Source organism: Malaclemys terrapin, chromosome 5, assembly GCF_027887155.1.
Source record: "Malaclemys terrapin pileata isolate rMalTer1 chromosome 5, rMalTer1.hap1, whole genome shotgun sequence".
Taxonomy (NCBI): Eukaryota; Metazoa; Chordata; order Testudines; family Emydidae; genus Malaclemys; species Malaclemys terrapin.
Window position 1 is genome coordinate 124,928,505 of NC_071509.1, and position 18,547 is coordinate 124,947,051.

General features: G+C 39.8%; 1 protein-coding gene across 6 annotated transcripts in view; it reads left to right on the top strand.

The window, feature by feature from the left end:
- BMPR1B (bone morphogenetic protein receptor type 1B) overlaps positions 1-18,547 on the top strand; it is a 344,071-nt gene that overhangs the window by 75,641 nt on the left and 249,883 nt on the right. Inside the window, exon 1 of one of the 6 annotated variants that reach the window (XM_054030457.1) lies at positions 11,487-11,503. The exons of 4 other annotated variants lie outside the window; for them this stretch is intronic. The gene's annotated coding sequence lies outside the window, so the exon portion shown is untranslated. Of the gene's footprint in view, positions 1-11,486; positions 11,504-12,453; positions 12,471-18,547 lie in introns of those variants that run through there. One more of the 6 variants, XM_054030456.1, reaches the window with a different exon arrangement.

The following is an 18,547-nucleotide window of genomic DNA, read 5'->3' on the forward strand; positions in this document are numbered from 1 at the left end:
TAAGTTTATAGTGGATGTAATTGGCATTCAAAAGTAAGTTTTAGCATACCTTGTTTCTTAAATATTTCAAAGGTGATTGTTAAATAGAGTTGTATTTACCTTATTACAAACATAACTCTTTTTTTCTCTTGTGACAGGCATCAGCTTGCAAAAATGGGATCCTCACACAGTTTATTTTGTGTAACTAACTGTGCAGACTCTGATTTAAAACTATATATTTGTTCTTCTTTTCAGTGCAGTCTTTGCTTTTATTTTCTGAAGCACAAAATCCAGGTGCTATAAGAATGTTTTATTAGTTAGATGATAATATTTGTGTCAGAATCGTGTTAAGCTACTAGTCTTTACTGATCTTTTTTGCTTTTTCCTCTTCTAAAATTAGACTTGAAATGCTGCCTATGTTACTATCACAGATTAAAATTACAATGATTATTACTGGGATTTTCAAAGGGGCCTAAAGGAGCTGGGTATCTACCTCCCATTGAAAGTTAGTGGGAATTGGACACTTGGACACTGGTTAGGCCCCTTTGAAAAGTTTGGCCTAGACTCGTAAAACAAATCAACAAAATTGGCCTGTAGTTATACAGCATGAATCTTAAAAAACATGTAGCAAGTGGTTGTGGGTGATATTTTCAGGCTGTTTCTTGCCCGTAATATGACAAGAAATTTTCTTAAAATCTCTAGTATAAAAGTGGGTCTGAGCATTGCAGAATGTCAGTTATTGGAGTGGAAAATTGGAGTCTAAATTAGAATTATAAATTTGAATCTTTGTCCTTTCCTAGGCAAACTCCCATTGGTTTATGTAGAAAGAAAATACAAATTCTCAGGTCCTAAGTAATAACTGGTTATATTCAGGCTTTTTAGTGAGTTCTCTAGCCAACTTTATTAAGATTATCTGATCACAAATGTCATAAAACATACCACTGTTACAGCTTAATTGAAAAGCACAGCTTTAGCTAGTGTAAATTTAGGGGCTTGAGGAGAAGCCCCCTTTTGAGGACTTCAGTGGGACTTATTTGGTGCATAGGCCTTTGTACACTGACCCTCTGCACAGGTGCATTCCATAAAGATGCCTGGTTGTCAGGTCACTATCCCAGTCTCCTTGTTAGGATGTCCAGTAGAGCTGCTTCTAACTTGGCTAAAGTAGAATTTGTTACTCACTTTCTACTTTAATTGATATCTGCGCATATGTAAACTTTTATAAGATTTTTTTTTTAAATTGATTGCTGTATTAACTGGTCCCCCAAAACCTGAAGACTTCATGGAGGAGAGGGTGATGTTCACTATGTGGTTAATCCAGAGCCCATTGATGTCAATGGAAAGACACCTAATGACTGAAGCGGGCTTTAGAACATACCCTGTAACAAACAGAGAAATTTTATATTGGTACAGATTAGTTTGTGAAGACAAACTGTAGTGATGTGTGCTGTTGTTTTTCTTGCTGTGGTGAGTGATTGTGGTGTGGTGTGTGTATTTATTGCAATCTCAGTTACTAAAAGGTTCTGCCTTTAATTTCTGCGGCAACGTGTACAAAATTATATATACCTACTGAGTCAGTTTTCTGACTTTAGATAAGCTCCATTGGTTAGACAGGGTTAACATTTAGGATTGCCAATTTTGCTTGGACATATTCCTGGAGGTTTCATCACATGACATAATCTTTAATTAAAGATCAGTTTTTAATTCTTGGAGACTCCAGGCCAATCCTGGAAGGTTGGCAACCCTATTAACACTAAGTTGTTTTTTTTAATTAGACATCAAATTGTTTGAGTTTCTTTGTGTTCAGCATTTCACAGAAAATGTAGTTGTAAAGTTTTAACCACTTTTCAAGTTCTTGTTTTCTTTCTTTGCATTTTTTTAAAGTTTGGCGTTAGTACTTTATTTTCTTTACTTTTATTTTAGACATACTTCACTGGAGCATGGATTTTGCAATCTTATCTCAATATCAAGTTTTATGCCGCTAAGAAATATTACTGTTTTGTAATAAGCAGTTAAGCTCAGAAGTTGGGCTTGAATATTGGGAGCACTGAGTTAGATAAATAGGAACAAATGTTTAATCTTTATCCAGTGTTGAGTTTTTGTTATGGAAAGCAGATGTAATATATATTTCTTATCATTTGGATTTTAGTGGCATTTCAACTGTAACTAGCATTTAAATAATTACAGATTTGTTGTAATCATTCCCAAACAAATAACAAATCTAATGGCAATAATCTATTACAGCACCCATAAACAGAAGCCATCATGTCACTTTGAAGTTGCTGAATAAAATTGCAAATTTCAAAATAAATAAAAAATGTTACAGATTTAAAAAACAAATCAAACAATTATTAAAAAATATGGAAAGATGCACATAAAATTTTGAATATCCTTACTTTCCGTACATTCTCTAACACAAAGCTAGAAATGTGAAAATTAGCATTAGACAATACATAAATTTTTGACTTCATGCTATAACAATACACATAATACTTCATTTTTCAATTTATAGAAAGGTCAATAATACTGGCTTTCTGCTTGAAAACATTAGCATGTCATAATATCTGTTACTGTCTTTTATGAGACTACTAACATTTTAATGATGTAGGCAGTACACAGAGAAATACAGCTTTGTATTTAATAATTACATGTAAGTAAGATCTCTCCCTACAAACACAACTTCATCAGGTTTTTTTCTGACTGAAATTTTTTTGACCAACTCCAATAACTAGATAAACACAAATTAACAGGCAGTGTAAAATGCATTGCACTGAAGTACTTGAAAATTGTCTGTTTTCAGTATTGTATTGGGAGCACTTGTTCATTCTAGTTCCAGGGCTGTTGCCAGTTTTAGCAATATTCCCCATTTTAAGTACAGCAAGAAATGTCTCTGGAAACAAATATCTTTAAAACATGCAGCAGGCTGCGACTAGTGATCTTGGGCATTTGCTACACATTTTGGAAGTCTGCTTTACAGAGATGGGGCTTGATAATCCCCACCTGGGCTTATCATAATGTACTTTCATTGATTTAACTGAAATTACTCCTGATTTTCCCCACCAGTGTGAGGGGAGATTCAGGCTGTTGGTGTTTAGGAGACTGAGAGTTATGTATGGCAGCTGTACTGATATATACTGGCTAGTATATTACAATTGGAACTTCTGAAGGTGTAGGCACTGAAATTACATGACCCAACTGATCTTAAAAGCCTGTGTGGCATACTATAATAGAACTCTTAAAGAAGGTCTTAACTATGTATCAATTTTTTTTATCCAGTCAACAAAATAGGTTCCATTCAAGCGTTTCCAATATTAGACATATTCCTTGAGCTGAAAATGTTATGGTCTCTTCCAACATAATCAACTAGTTTAAAACATTATTTTTTAACTCACGAGGTTAACACAACATCAAACTATGATACACTCCAGGCCGGTACAATTTAGACAAAACATTTACTTAATTAAACATTTCTAAGGGAAAAAACAAACACAATATAGTATACCATTAGAGTTCTTGAAAAATTACAAAGGATTTTTTGTTGTTTTTGAGAGTCATTGCTCTTAAATATTGTTTCATAAGTCTTGAGTAAAGGAGTACTTCCCTTGATGGGTGATGTAGCTGGGAAAATAAAATTAGAAGATATCCCTATCTACTAAAGAAGAGGAGGAGAACAATACATATTTTAGCAAGTGTGAGACCAGGTGGGGAAATCTCAGGTTCATAAACAACCATTTTTCCCCTTTTTCATTTCATGTGGTTGTCAGGTTTTGGCATTTGGGTCCCTGCAGCACATAACATGCTTCAGTTTCTTGGGGATGCAAAACATTTTCACAATTGTAAACAGTGCTCAGAGTTGTGTTCAAGGTTCCTAGACAAAGGGTTGCAGCACTCAGGGATACCCTCTGATTGGGAGGAATGATGGATTATAAACAGGATAAAGTCCCGTATTACAACAGTTCCTAGACAATCCTAAGGTGCTTTTGAGCTCTGGCCTGGATACCACCATGTCCTTAATGAAACAATATTTTTATTCTTTAAGAAATTAGAGCTGGCAAATATGGAGATTTGGAAAATTGTTCCAAAAACACCATGGATTTTGAAATGATAAGCATTTAAAATCCACATATAAACTGCTTATAAGGTTTTAAAGAGTCTCTTATGAGGTCCACTAAGCTGCCAAAATTACACTTGGAAACCTTGTTTAAAATGATAGTGATCTACACCACCTTTGAGTGCATTGCACAAAGCAGGATGAACATTCATTATCGGGATTCATCAAATGTTCCAGTGTTCAATCAGATTAAACTGAGCACAGTAGATTACAAGGTGACATAAGAAAGTTGGCATGAATATGCCAGCTGTATAACAGCATATAGGAAAGGTAAATGGATCTTCAGATAAGGTTAAGGGTCTGATCACTGCATTCAATTGTATGACGTCAGTGGGTTTTGAATCAAGGCTTAAAAGCTTGATCTGTGGCATCCTTAATTCTCATTGAGTTTAGTGAATCTTCACAAAATTGACTGTTACATTGTTTCACTATCTGAACCTGTTTAAATTGAGAGACTTAATCGACAGAATGTCTTAGTCACTGAACACTCAGTTTTATGATGCTGGCCAAGATCTGTAAGATACTAAACATCTTCAGCACTACAGAAGGTGAATCAGGCCCTGATTTCTGAGGGCTGCTGGGAATTCCAATGGATGCATGATGCATTAATATTTCACATCAGGAAATCCTGGCGACAAAGGGTTAAAAGTTTTCTCCTCTGCTTTCATTTAATCTATTTCTCACTTTTAAATTGTATTTCTTCTATGTTTTACTCACCACTTGTGGGGTGTTGTGGTAGATGTGGTGTTGGTGAAGCTTGTTCAAAAGTAACTATGTTCCAGAATAGAATATTAAAAAGAAGTGGATTTAAAGAAAAGATGTGAGTTCATGGGAAGTAGATTTGACAAAGGTTCATTTAGGAAAGGAAGAGATGAAGTGATGTTGGGTGAAAATAGTTTTCTTTCTCTAACACACTTTTCATGGTCAGGATTAGTTGGGGGTGAAGAAAAGGCAGTGTTTAGATGCCTCAGTTTTATAAGCTGCAATCCAAAGTATCTACATAAATAAATATACACCTCTACCCCGATATAACGCTGTTCTCGGGAGCCAAAAAATCTTACTGTATTATAGGTGAAACTGCATTACATCGAACTTGCTTTGATCCCCCAGAGTGCGCAGCCCCCGCCCCCCCCGAGCACTGCTTTACCACGTTGTATGCGAATTCGTGTTATATTGGGTCGCGTTATATCGGGGTAGAGGTGTATTTTTTTAAAAATAATTTTGCTTGTCCCAGGTCATACTGTGTTAGTCTCAAGAATTCCAAAGTGTTTCTTGTTCAGGGTCTGAAACAGCAGCTCTTAATCAAGCAGCACTCTCACTGTCATTATACAAGCTTGCTGGTATATTGGTACAGCATATGATGTTAATGGGGTGTGTTGCTCCAGTAAGGACTAGCATGTCAGACTCTCAAATCATTAAATGTTGAGCAAAGATTTTGGTTTGTCTACCTCTGGACCCTTTTATTCTTGTAGCTGTCACTAGTGGAGGCTTTCACAAAATAGTCCTTCAGTGCACCACTGATCATCGTCCATAAACATGAGTCTGATTACATAAGAGGTATGTGAAGAATCTGTTTATGAGGTGATCACAAATCGGCTCTCTTAGTGCATAGGCTAGCTTGTCTGATGGAAAAAAATAAACATTACATCAGCTAACAAAACTATCGCTGACTGTATAGAAGAAGATGAAGGATGTAAAGTCACTTTAGTGTTTCAATTTGTTTAGGAAAGCTTGTATCACCCAGCTGTAGAACATCACACAAAACTTCTGCAATGTACCAAAGTTCTTGTAGGAAAAGAACATAGAAATAGAGAAAGACATCTTAATTTCATCAGTTGCTTTCTCTTGTGCTAGCTTGATGGAGAGGAGAGAGAGCCACCCGTGAGAATTAAACTTTCTTTAGTAAAATAACTAAAAAGTAAAACTGTAAAATTATTAAACTGTTGTTTAAATGATGGTTTCCTGCTTGCTAATCTGATTAAAATTGGTGATTTAAGTCAATTTATTTAAATCAATTCACCCTCGGTATACCCATCAGCAGCCTTTGATACTGTTGACCATGGTCAGGGAACTCTTGGGTCTGTTCTTTCCCTGTGGAGTGTTCCCAAAGGGCCACATGAGGACTAGTACATTGGCCCGAGGGCCGCATTACTAAAACCTTTTCATATAACGATACAAAAGTGTAGTCAAAATGAAAAAAATGAAGAGTAATATAATAAAAATGAAAGAGTAATATAGTATGCTACTAAAAGTCAGTGTATTAGCTTTTTTAAAACTGTAATGCGAAGAGGGGTTTTAATAAAATATAAACACCTGTAACTATTCCTTATGTGGTCAGTAACACTGATGATGATCTATACCAGCGGTAGGCAACCTATGGCATGTGTGCCGAATGCGGCACGCGAGCTGGTTTTCAGTGGTACTCACACTGCCCGGGTCCTGGCCACCGGTCCGGGGGGCTCTGCATTTTAATTTAATTTTAAATGAAGCTTCTTAAACATTTAAAAACCCTTATTTACTTTACATACAACAATAGTTTCGTTATATATTATAGACTTCTAGAAAGAGATCTTCTAAAAATGTATTACTGGCACGCGAAACCTTAAATTAGAGTGAATAAATGAAGACTCAGCACACGACTTCTGAAAGGTTGCCGACCCCTGATCTACACTAACAGTCTATTAACATAGCTGTAATGGCAGGAACTTTTTAAAGTAACTATTCATACAAATTAGGTTGCCACTTGTAACAAACATTCTTCCCAACTACTCACAGCATGCCTTGCTCCGTCTCTAAGGCGGCAGCTCAGTGCAAGGTGGAGTAGAGCATGCTGGGAGTTGCAGGTCTCTACTGAGCGAATTTACTTAGCAGCCAGCACCTGTGTTGAAGCGTCCGCATTCCCGAGGAGGGTCGGGGATTTCTTTCCCACCCAGGCATTGTTGAGGGTGAGAGGTGCGGGGAACAGGCTTTGCCTTTCCCTCCCTCCCAATGTTAAAGGAAAAGGGCTTTTCCCAGTGACTGGCTGCTGCTGCTTTCCCGGCTCCCTTCTCCCCTAGCGTTTCACACTGCGCATGGGATCAGTGGGGATGGATTTCAATGGTGGGTGTGTTTGGCCCTCCCTTGAGGAAGGGGAGATTTGAAGAGTGGCGAAGGGGCTGGCCGAGGGTTGGTGTGAGTTGGGGTATAGCTGGAGGGGAGGATTGGGGCTGCAGGAAGAGCAGGCTCAATGGCTTGGTTGGGAGCGAGGAGCTGCAAGCCTGTTTGTCAAGCTTGGGCAGTTTGAATAGGGTAAACTTCAGAGAACTGTGGAAACAGCTCATTGAAATGCACACAGCAGACATCCCCACCACTAAAGCGAGAGTAACTGTAAACACTGCATTAAACAGCAGCTCCGAGAACCCGCCTGCCTGCCTGTCCTCCTCCCCAGAGCATGTGTGTGGGAGCTGGCAGCAGCAGGGCCAGAGGTGGGTTATGTTTTGCTGATTCAGCTAACGTCTTCCCTGCCCTGCCTCTTCCCATCCCGTCCCCACCCCCATTCCAACCCTTTCCCCAAAGTCCCCGTCCCAACTCCGCCCCCTCTCTGCCCCTATTCCAACCCCTTCCCCAAAGTCCCCATCCCAACTCTGCCCCCTCTCTGCTCCTATTCCAGCCCCTTTCCCAAATCCCCACCCCGGCCCCGCCTCTTCTCCGCCTCCTCCCCTGAGCGCGCCGCGTCCCTGCTCCTCCCCCCTCCCTCCTAGAAAGTCCTAAGCGCTGCCAAACAGCTGTTTGGCGGCAGGAAGCACTGGGAGGTAGGCGGAGGAGCGGGGACATGGTGCACTGGTAGGGGGCAGGGGGCAAGGGGAGCTTGGCTGCTGGTGGAGTCGGCGCCTATGGCGGGCCGCAGGAAACAACTCCGTGGGCTGCATGTGGCCCGCAGGCAGCATTTTTGAGACCCCTGATCTAGTCTGACCTCCTGTATTAACACAAGCCACAGATTTAACCCAAATATTCCTGCATTTTGCCCAACAATTTATTGAACTATAGCATAACTGTTAGACATCTGGTCATGATGTAAAGACTCAAATGATGGTGAATTTATCCCATCCCTTGGTAAATTGTTCCTGTGGTTAACTTATCCCCAGCCTCACTTCCTCCTTATCACAGTCCTCCTTTCAGTTCCAGTCACACTCCCCAAGGTTTCATTTCTCACTTTTCTTAGAGGCCTTTGACTCCCCCGCCATTTAAGGAAGTGTCACTAGGAATGATTATGTCATTGCTGGGGTGTGAATTTTCCAGTTTCACTTCTTATTTGTTGCAACCGCTGGGGACATCACAGGAAGCATAAACAGATCATCCTTATGGGAGGCTTTTAAGGGAGTTGGGCTCATGTATGAAGGATGGAGGCAGGGGGTGTCCTAAGATCCTGGAAGGACCTTTGTGAATAGCTAAAGCAGAAGCTCACAGAGCCGAGCTTCAACTATTTTATCATGACCGGGAGTGAAATCAGCACGTCCAAGTAAAACCAACAGCTTCTTTCTTTTCCAATTGTACAAGAAAGAAATACTGTAAAGACTGTTTGAAATACATGCGTATAGGAAAGAACATTTGAGAAAACTGAGAATGTGTAAAAAGAACAGGAGTACTTGTGGCACCTTAGAGACTAACAAATTTATTTGAGCATAAGCTTTCATGGGCTTCAGCCCACTTCTTTGGATGTATAGAATGGAACATATATTGAGGAGATATATGTACACATACAGAGAGCATGAAAAGGTGGGAGTTGTCTTACCAACTCTGAGAGGCCAATTAAGTAAGAGGGAAAAAAAAACTTTTGAAGTGATAATCAAGCTAGCCCAGTACAGACAGTTTGATAAGAAGTGTGAGAGTACTTACAAGGGGAGATAGAGTCAATGTTTGTAATGGCTCAGCCATTCCCAGTCTCTATTCAAGCCTAAGTTGATTGTATCTAGTTTGCATATCAATGTGTAGTTATTGTATGTTTCTTGAGTGGCTCTGTGCTGCTGAACAGCTCACTCCTACACTATCTATTCTCCATTGCCGTTTTTGTGAATTTTACCTGCAAAGAGTGTGCAAAGTGGGCAGTAAAACAGTACCAATTCAAAATGCATACAAGGGGCCAGGCAATGGCAAACTAAGCCCAAAATGTTGTGCTTCCCTGCTCAGGCCTTGGCTACACTGGCGCTGTACAGCGCTACAACTTGCTGCGCTCGGGGGTGTGAAAACGCCCCCCCCCCCCAGCGCAGCGAGTGCAGCGCTGTAGAGCGCCAGTGTAATCAGCGCCTGCAGCACTGCACGCTCGCTCGCAGCGCTGCACGCTATTCCCCTCGGAGAGGTGGAGTACATACAGCGCTGTGAGAGAGCTCTCGCAGCACTGGTGGCGCGACTACACTCGCATTTCACAATCCCCAAGTGTAGCCAAGGCCTCAGCTATGCCCTACAGCATAGCTGGGGAATACCAATATGGTTACCATTGTCTAAAGTTGGATCAGGAAGTAAAATATTCATGTGCTGTGTTTGTAGGTAGCCAATACAAAGAATACCATCTACTGGTATATCTGAATATGTGCTGTTATTGTTATCCTTCTAAGTTTAGTGAAATTGTTGTTACATGGCAAAAGACTTTCTGACTGCTACATTTTACTTGGTTTCAAAGGGACGTTTTTTTACTAACGTAATATTTTATTGCAGATAACCAGAATACTTTAGTCACTTCAGCAATTGCCATGAAAAATGTGCCTTGTGCTGCAAGTGTAAATTAATGGGGATATCTGTGAAAACCCAAGTTTGATCCTGGCTACAAGAGCAAATTAGGAAATTGGACAAATTTGGAATTTTCTATGTGTAGACAAAGACTATATAGCAGTCAGAAGCGTCATAACAACAAGACAGCAATGGGCAAGGGTAAGCTGGGTGCCCACCAATTCCAGCTGAAAGCTCAGTGTAGAGTCAGAAGAGGACCCCACGAAGAGAGACATTTTATTAACAAAGACTCCTCCACAGGTTTGACTGATCTTAAGGTTCTTTTTGCTGGCATAGCTTTCTCCCCTGCCTTGGTTTCTCCTAGAACTTCTTGCTTGGTCCTATCTGTCCCAGACCGTATCTCCTTCTGCCAGAAGGCTACTCACATTTCCTTCATACTAAAGAGGAACTCTGATAAGCCATGTCAGCATGTCTGAGACAACAGTAATTAATCTTCAATTCCTTAGACATTTAGGGCTTTGTAAGTTAAAACCAACATTTTAAACTCCACCTGAAAAACAGTAGTTAGTTAGTGAACCTCATGGAGCATAGGTAACAGATGCTGCTACGGTGACCAGATGTCCCGATTTTATAGGGACAGTCCTGATTTTTGGGTCTTTTTCTTATATGGGCTCCTATTACCCCCCACCCCATCCCGATTTTCACACTTGCTGTCTGGTCACCCTAGCTGCTACTGAGAGGACACCACTTATCAAGTGGGCTGCTGTGTTCTGCAGCACCTTAAGTTTCTGTATGTGTTTCTGGTGTACACTTATGTAGAGTTCATTACAGTAATCCAGTCTCCTTAACTGAGCAATTCAAACCTTAAAGGGTAGGGGTCTGTTCAGAGAAAGATGAGATTAGAGCCAGTTTTTCTGAAAATGTTGCCCATCCTCCGTTATAACAGAGGCCCTACAGATTCTTAACCAACTCTACCAGACATCTCAAAAATATGTACACAATATGATCAGAGTTCTTTACATAGGTCACTAGCTGTTCAATTCTTCAGCGCCAGAATTGGATTTTCCCAGCACAGGCTGCAAGAAAATGACTTTGGGAGGTGGGGTGAAGTGCAGACATAAAGTCTAGGTAAGGATTGTTTTCCCCCACACTCTTCAACAAAACTATGAAACACACTTGCGTGTACTCCTACTGCTCCTCGCCTGGCTTTTGTGCCTGTAGCTGTTGGAATGCTGAAGAGTAGCAGCTGGAAAAATGTAAGATTTTTCTGCTTGCTTTGTCTCTGAACATATGGCCTCATGGCCAGTGGTTGCTGCTGCTGTTCTTGTTTGCCTCATAGAGAACTTTCCCAGCCTAGAGCAAGCGTTACATTGTGCCATGATGTTAGTGTTCCAAAACTGAAGAAATCCGAGAAGGGGAGACAGCCTTCCTGAAAGAAACAGATGGTTACTGTTTTAAATGCAGGCAAGCCCCCCTACCCCCGGTTCTACCTAATATGTAGTGCTGTGAGAGGAGGGGGATTTTTTGGGTGTTTGAGGGGGAGAGAGGTGGAAAGGGGGAGGTGAGGGATGAAAAAGAGAAAAGTTATTGGAGCTTTTTCATATCCTACTTAATCACAGTCATATGTCAGGCTTTTTCAAGCAAGAAAGGAGGGAGTGATGGCTGTTGAAATTTGTTGCCTGCTGGAATTCTACTAGTGAGCTGTGCTGTGGGGTAAGTTCTGTGGCTTGGTTGCTGCCTTAATGAATAGAGCCTTTCCACAGCTGCCAAGCCTGCAGCAAATGTGGTCAAGGGATTTATTACGAAATGTACCAAATCTTGGCATGGAGCTAATTGCGTATAACAAGAAGCGTGCTGGAAACTCGGACCTGAAAGGTGGCAAATGCAGAAAGTGTTCTATTTCTGACTGCTGAAAGAGGTTTTGTGTCAGAATGTCTCTATGTCTGTGCTCATTGCTAATGAGCTTCCAAACAAGTGTTATGTTTTCTGTTGTTTAACTCGGTTAAGATAAATGATGGTTTCCTTTTTGGATTTTTATTTCATAACCATCCGAAAGAGTAATCACTATATAGTTGTAACAGTTCAAGTCCTCTAACTAAATGTTGAGGAGCTGTTCTCAATGTATGTGAAACATGCATGTGAAGTGAGATGGATCAGAGTTGAAAGGCACCTGGCTAGATACTGAAATTTTCAAATATTTAAGCTGAAAATTCAGACCAGAAGACAAAGCTTCAAAAATATCAAAGGTGAAACGAATAGCATGTATAAAGGTATGTGGGAATATTTAAGGGACATAGTGACAAAATATTAATGGGAAGAATGTTAGTCACTGGGATTTCAGAGTTCATTGAACTTGATATAGTTGTATATATGACTTCTATGCTTATTTTCTGGAGTTGATTATTTATATGTATGCTAAATAGGACTGTTCCATGGTAACTCTTAAACAAAACAGCAGGCCACCTTCGTTTGTCCTTTCTACCGTCTCTTCCTCTTTTTTTCACATTTTCATAGTACTTGTAGTTTTTTTAAAATACCTTTTGATCTTTGCTGTCTAATATGGTTAATCTTTCTCTCTGCAGACACATTGAGGTGAATAATACTGTGTTCTCCTCTTGAGGTCAGTGTGTGACTCCCAAAGCCATCAGATGTTCTCCATGTGTGACACCAAAAGTCAGAGGTATTTCAGAGAAGGGAAGGAAAGTGGATGGAAAATTTAGAGTGCAATGGGACCAAAATCTTTTAAAACACTGGGGATGCTCATTCAGGGCAGCAGAAGATGTACACAGAAGTTTGACTGATTTACAGATTGTTTGCTGAACTATAATTTATATTTAAAACAGTGTGATGGAGAAGGTGTGGGAAGGATTGTGATGAGGAAGCAAAGAAGTACCCTATTGACTTGCTACCAATAAACCTGTAATGACATGGTTTTAATATTGAACTGGCAGCATCAGCTTTCAAAAAATAGTTGGATAGCAGCTTTCATGCTAATGTTTGAAACAGCAACCAAAAGAGAATGATGTATGTTAAAGTAATATAGAACTATAGAATCACAGAGATTCTCAAAAGCATCATGTCCCACTGACTTTTTAGATAAAATGTGCTCTAAATCCATTAGGCACTTCTGAAAATTTCCCCCATTGCAGTTAGAGATGGGAAAAAAGCCTAAACCATTCTCCTTCCTGTACAGGATGTACAGTACTGTTTGTAGTCATTTAGGTTCAAACAATATTAGGGGTGAGCTATAAGCCCACAGAAAAATACAACTGATGCAAAAGACCTATCTTCAACTCAGTTTTGTTGTGCCTAATGACTACAGCTTTTCTGGTCCATTTTCAAAAGAAGGGTAGTTCCTTTCTCAAAATTTGTGGATCTGTTCTGCAGCTTGCAAGCCTAGGATGGTTAAATCCAATCAAATTTATCTTATTGTTTAACAAAGACAAATGCAAAGTGCTCCACTTAGGAAGGAAAAATCAGTTTCACACATACAGAATGGGAAGAGACTGTGTAGGAAGGAGTACGGCAGAAAGGGATCTACGGGTTATAGTGGACCATAAGCTAAATATGAGTCAACAGTGTGATGCTGTTGCAAAAAAAGCAAACATGATTCTAGGATATATTAACATGTGTGTTGTGAGCAAGACACGAGAAGTCATTCTTCCGCTCTACTCTGCGCTGGTTAGGCCTCAACTGGAGTATTGTGTCCAGTTCTGGGCACCGCATTTCAAGAAAGATGTGGAGAAATTGGAGAGGGTCCAGAGAAGAGCGACAAGAATGATTAAAGGTCTTGAGAACATGACCTATGAAGGAAGGCTGAAAGAATTGGGTTTGTTTAGTTTAGAAAAGAGAAGTCTGAGAGGGCACATGATAGCAGTTTTCAGGTATCTAAAAGGGTGTTATAAGGAGGAGGGAGAAAACTTGTTCACCTTAGCCTCTAAGGATAGAACAAGAAGCAATGGTCTTAAACTGCAGCAAGGGAGGTTTAGATTGGGCATTAGGAAAAAGTTCCTAACTGTCAGGGTGGTTAAACACTGGAATAAATTGCCTAGGGAGGTTGTGGAATCTCCATCTCTGGAGATATTTAAGAGTAGGTTAGATAAATGTCTACCAGGGATGGTCTAGACAGTATTTGGTCCTGCCATGAGGGCAGGAGACTGGACTCGATGACCTCTCGAGGTCCCTTCCAGTCCTAGAATCTATAGAATCTATGAATTATCACCTACATGACATTTTTCATGACGATTCTTCCTTGTATTACTTACCTTTGTGCCATTGGCCTAGGAGTGAGAGTTCTGGGTACACGGCTAAGTCAAACAGGCAAGATTCCCCAGTTGTTGAATAATCTTCCCTGATAGCATGTGGGTTTCTGATTCCCTTCCAGTGGGGGTGTTCTCTGAAGGTCATGGATTCAAACTCTGTTGACAACTGAGTTCCCTGGTGGACAGGATAGAGTGGGTTGAGGCTGCACTATCCTGGTTGATGGTGGAAACAAGTTTCCCTGGTGCAAGCTGACCTGCTCCATACAGTGAATTTTTTTTTTGGGGGGGGGCATAATCTTGACACCTACTGTCCCACTGAGTGCACAAGGGGAACAGTCTCTGCACTTTCTTGAAAATAACTGATTTTGCCTAGTGCCCGAGGGGGCACACCCCATGCTGCAGAGGAAAGCGGAATGTCTTTATCTGGAAACTTGCACTTTAAACTGCCTAAAATTTTATACTAGGCACCTGAGTCTTGTATTTTTAATCATTAAGATATATGTGATTTCAAAAACAGATGTTTGTAAATTATATAAAGTGTATAATCCTGAGAAGTGTATATATTTTTTTCTAATTCACATAACTAAAAAATGGCTCAAAAGGGATACTAAAATTTTCTAGATATACTAATGTTTTTGCTGAGATCAGATGTGGAAAGTTTAATCACAAAAGGGCTAACTTTGCAAAAAGTCTGTGTTTGAAAAAAAAAAGATAAATGGAAACTGATTTGCAATATTATGAATTGTCTGCCTTAGGTCAGACTAGATGATCATAATGGTCCCTTCTGACCTTAAAGTCTGATTCTTTTGAAATGTGTCCATTTCCAGATAAAGAAGATGGATAAACTAGAAATTCCTGAGGTACTCATTTTCATAATATGTAATTTTGAGTATATAACAACAGCAGCACAGTAAATTGTTAGTTTTACGCTTAGATGTCCTAGGCAGTTTGTCAAACCTTAAACCACATTGTATCAATGTGTCTACTACCTACTCTTGTTATAGTATGTTAAACACTGAGAAAGGTAATCTGCTAATAGTTCAGACTGATCCATAAACTGCTGTAATGTGGTTCTCACATTTCAGTAACTCACTGCTGGTATTTCCCACCGTGGCTGTACTGTGCGGTGCCTGTTGGGAAAGTTGACAGGCATGCAAAGTAAGGTGTGCAAATGAAGGAGAGAACAGAAAACAAGCATGCTACTTGTATACTTCTTTCCCAAAAGGTTTGATCTGGGATGCACAATGTAAGTTAAAGAAAGCCTCAAGTAGCTTTCAAGTGAGCATCTGACACATACTGCGTGCTGCAAATCACCCTTGGTTTCACTGACCTTGGTAGATGGCTAAACTATTCTTTAACAATGTTTCCAATGTATTAGGCCCAGATAATCTTTTCTTGGACATTAGCACATAGATCTTCTCTTCCACCATTTTTTTCTCCACAACAAAGAATTAGACTAGCCTTTGCAATGAGTCTTTCATAAGTTGGTTTTGATATTGAATTGGCAGCATGAGCTTTAAAAAGGAAGAAAAAAAGAAGCAAAAATGGTTGGATAATGACTCTACTTCAAACATCATTAGTGACCAGAAGAAAATGATGTCTATTAAAGTAACATAGAATTATAGAATCATAGGAGGGGATTCTCTAAAGCACAAAGTCCCATTACCTTTTTACAGCTTCAGATTTCTGGGGGCAGATCCTTACCTACTGTAAATTGTCATAGCTCCATTGCACAATTTGTACCAGCTGAGGGGGTCTAGCCTCTGGTCTTTTATGTATTAATGATATGTACTGCTCTACATAAAGCCCACATTGAATTTGTGGTGCACTATGTTGGTGTGGAGACCAATGGGTTCTTCGGAGATCCACTCAGGCACAATGTTGAACCTGTGTGCACTGGATTTCAGCATCAGTGCCTAAGTACATAACCACATAATTCTGAAGTATATAGAGTAGAATACTGTGCAGGTCACCCAGCCAGCAAACCACATAAAAGATAATATTTTCAGCTCTTATATTGAGACTTTCATCTCAGGATCTCAAAGCACTTTCCAGTAAACCTGGCACTTCTGTGATGCTGGTAAATGTTATACTAATTTTGCATATGGGTAAACTGGCACAGAGAAGTTAAGTGATTTGCTCAAAGTTTCCCTTTTACACACACAGATCCATAGGAAAAAAGGACAACTATTAAGAAGAGAAGATAAGTATAGTATGGAGAACTTGGATGTGAACCCCGTGTAAAAATAAAAAGAAGAACAGGAGTACTTGTGGCACCTTAGAGACTAACAAATTTATTAGAGCATAAGCTTTCGTGGACTACAGCCCACTTCTTCGGATGCATATAGAATGGAACATATAATGAGGAGATATATATACACACATACAGAGAGCATAAACAGGTGGGAGTTGTCTTACCAACTCTGAGAGGCCAATTAATTAAGAGAAAAAAAAAAAAAAAAAAAAAAAAAACTTTTGAAGTGATAATCAAGCTAGCCGAGTACAGACAGTGTGATAAGAAGTGTGAGAGTACTTACAAGGGGAGATAGTCAACGTTTGTAATGGCTCAGCCATTCCCAGTCCTTATTCAAACCGGAGTTGATTGTGTCTAGTTTGCATATCAATTCTAGCTCTGCAGTCTCTCTTTGGAGTCTGAAACGTGTAAAAATAGTTATTCATTTTTAATAAGGCTGCAAATATTAGTGAATGCCCCTCCCACAAAATACTATGCCATTTTCTGCATAATTGTTGAATGGTATGGTCATATGTTTAATATTTTGTTGTTGTTGTTGTTAACCCTCAACTTGGTATTATATACAAAAAGAGCAGGCTAAGCATATTACAAATGTCATGGCATCAGATAAGGCTATTGAATGTGATTTTGGTTACATAATTGTCACCTTCATTTTGGCATGACTGATCACTTGACAGCTAAATACAGTGGGTACACTTAAAAAGCTCATTCCTGTTTTAGCGGTACTATTGCTTCCAACAGTATTCCCTATCTAAGTATAAGGAATATCACTGGAACTGGTAAGACCGCTAAAACTGGAATGCACGTTTTACATTTGTCCACTGTATCACTTAATTCTTATAATGCATTAATTTTAAAACCGTCAGGCATGCACATAAGCTGGGGGTGTTACTTCAGACCATGAGCCTTGAAAGGAGTGGGAGACCAGTTTCTGCATGAACAAGACAGATCAGGTTCACACCATTTTTGGGGGGCAAATCTGTGTCCAGAATTGTGTATTGTTGAATTTCAGTAAGTTTTTCTCAGCGATGCCGTGTGTAGGTTAGGGGATTTGGATGGTGAGATCTTACAGTTCAGTCCATGCTTTTCATGGCTAGTAAAATGAGGTGGGTAAGGTATTGCAGTTAGCTTAGATTGTCTATGCCTGCCTAAAGGATAGCAGAGTGCTAGCAAAAAATGATCATAAATCCTCAGAGCACATTTCCCAGACCTGAAGAAGTGCTCTGTGGAACTCAAAAGCTTGTCTCCCCCTCGCCAACAGAGGTAGGTCCAATAAAAGATCTTACCTCACCCATCTTTTAACTCTAATATTCTGGGACCAACATGGCGACAACAACACTGCATACAACCAGTCAGACAGTCAACATCAAGAGATGGCAGAAGCTTTATGATCATTTTTTGCTAGCACTCTGCTATCCTTTATGCAGGCATGCATGTTTGCCAAATAAAGGAACCTGAGTGAAGAGACTGGAGATGAACTGACTTCTTGGGGAACTGAATGGAAGAGATCTTGAGGAAACCCCAATCCCCTGGGCAGAAAACTAGCATGAAAACCATGGCAGCTAAATATTTAGGTGGTGAAATCATTTTTGTGTTTGTTGGGATATATGGAGGTTTGTGTTTCTGCATGATACACTTAATTTTCCTTTTGTTGTTTTAGTTTAGTTATTGTATTGAAATTGGATTGATGCCTGTAGTTACAAATGCATTCCCTTTGTAGCAATTATCAGCTTCTTATTATGACTTTTTTGATTGTCTACCTTTTTTTGGGCTGAAATCTGGCAACTTTATTTTCAACCCAGGAATCAGTATTTTGGTAAATTTGAGCAAAAACATTTCAGCTGTGTGTGTGTGTGTGTGTGTGTGTTTTGTTTTGGGGTTGTTGTTTTTTAAGAACAAAGAGTGAAAAAATATATGTTTCCCTTGAGGATAAACGTATTGCAACCAATTTTTTCAATGACTATAGTGCTTCAGTGGTTTGATTTATACTTCTGAATTTGGCAGGGAGATAATCCCTAAGTCACAGGTGTGTGTGGCTCATTGGTCTGGTTGCAATTTGTGAAAATTATATAAGTTTATGAAAAGGACTTTGGGCGTGTGCACTGAATTCCTTTAAAGTGGTCTGTTAACAGCCTGCCAACATGCTATTGGCACGTGTAGCGTAAGCATCTTGACCTCCTTATGCCTGCTTAGTAAAGAAGTCCTAGACAGAGCCCTATCTGCTTCAGAAAATAAGCATAG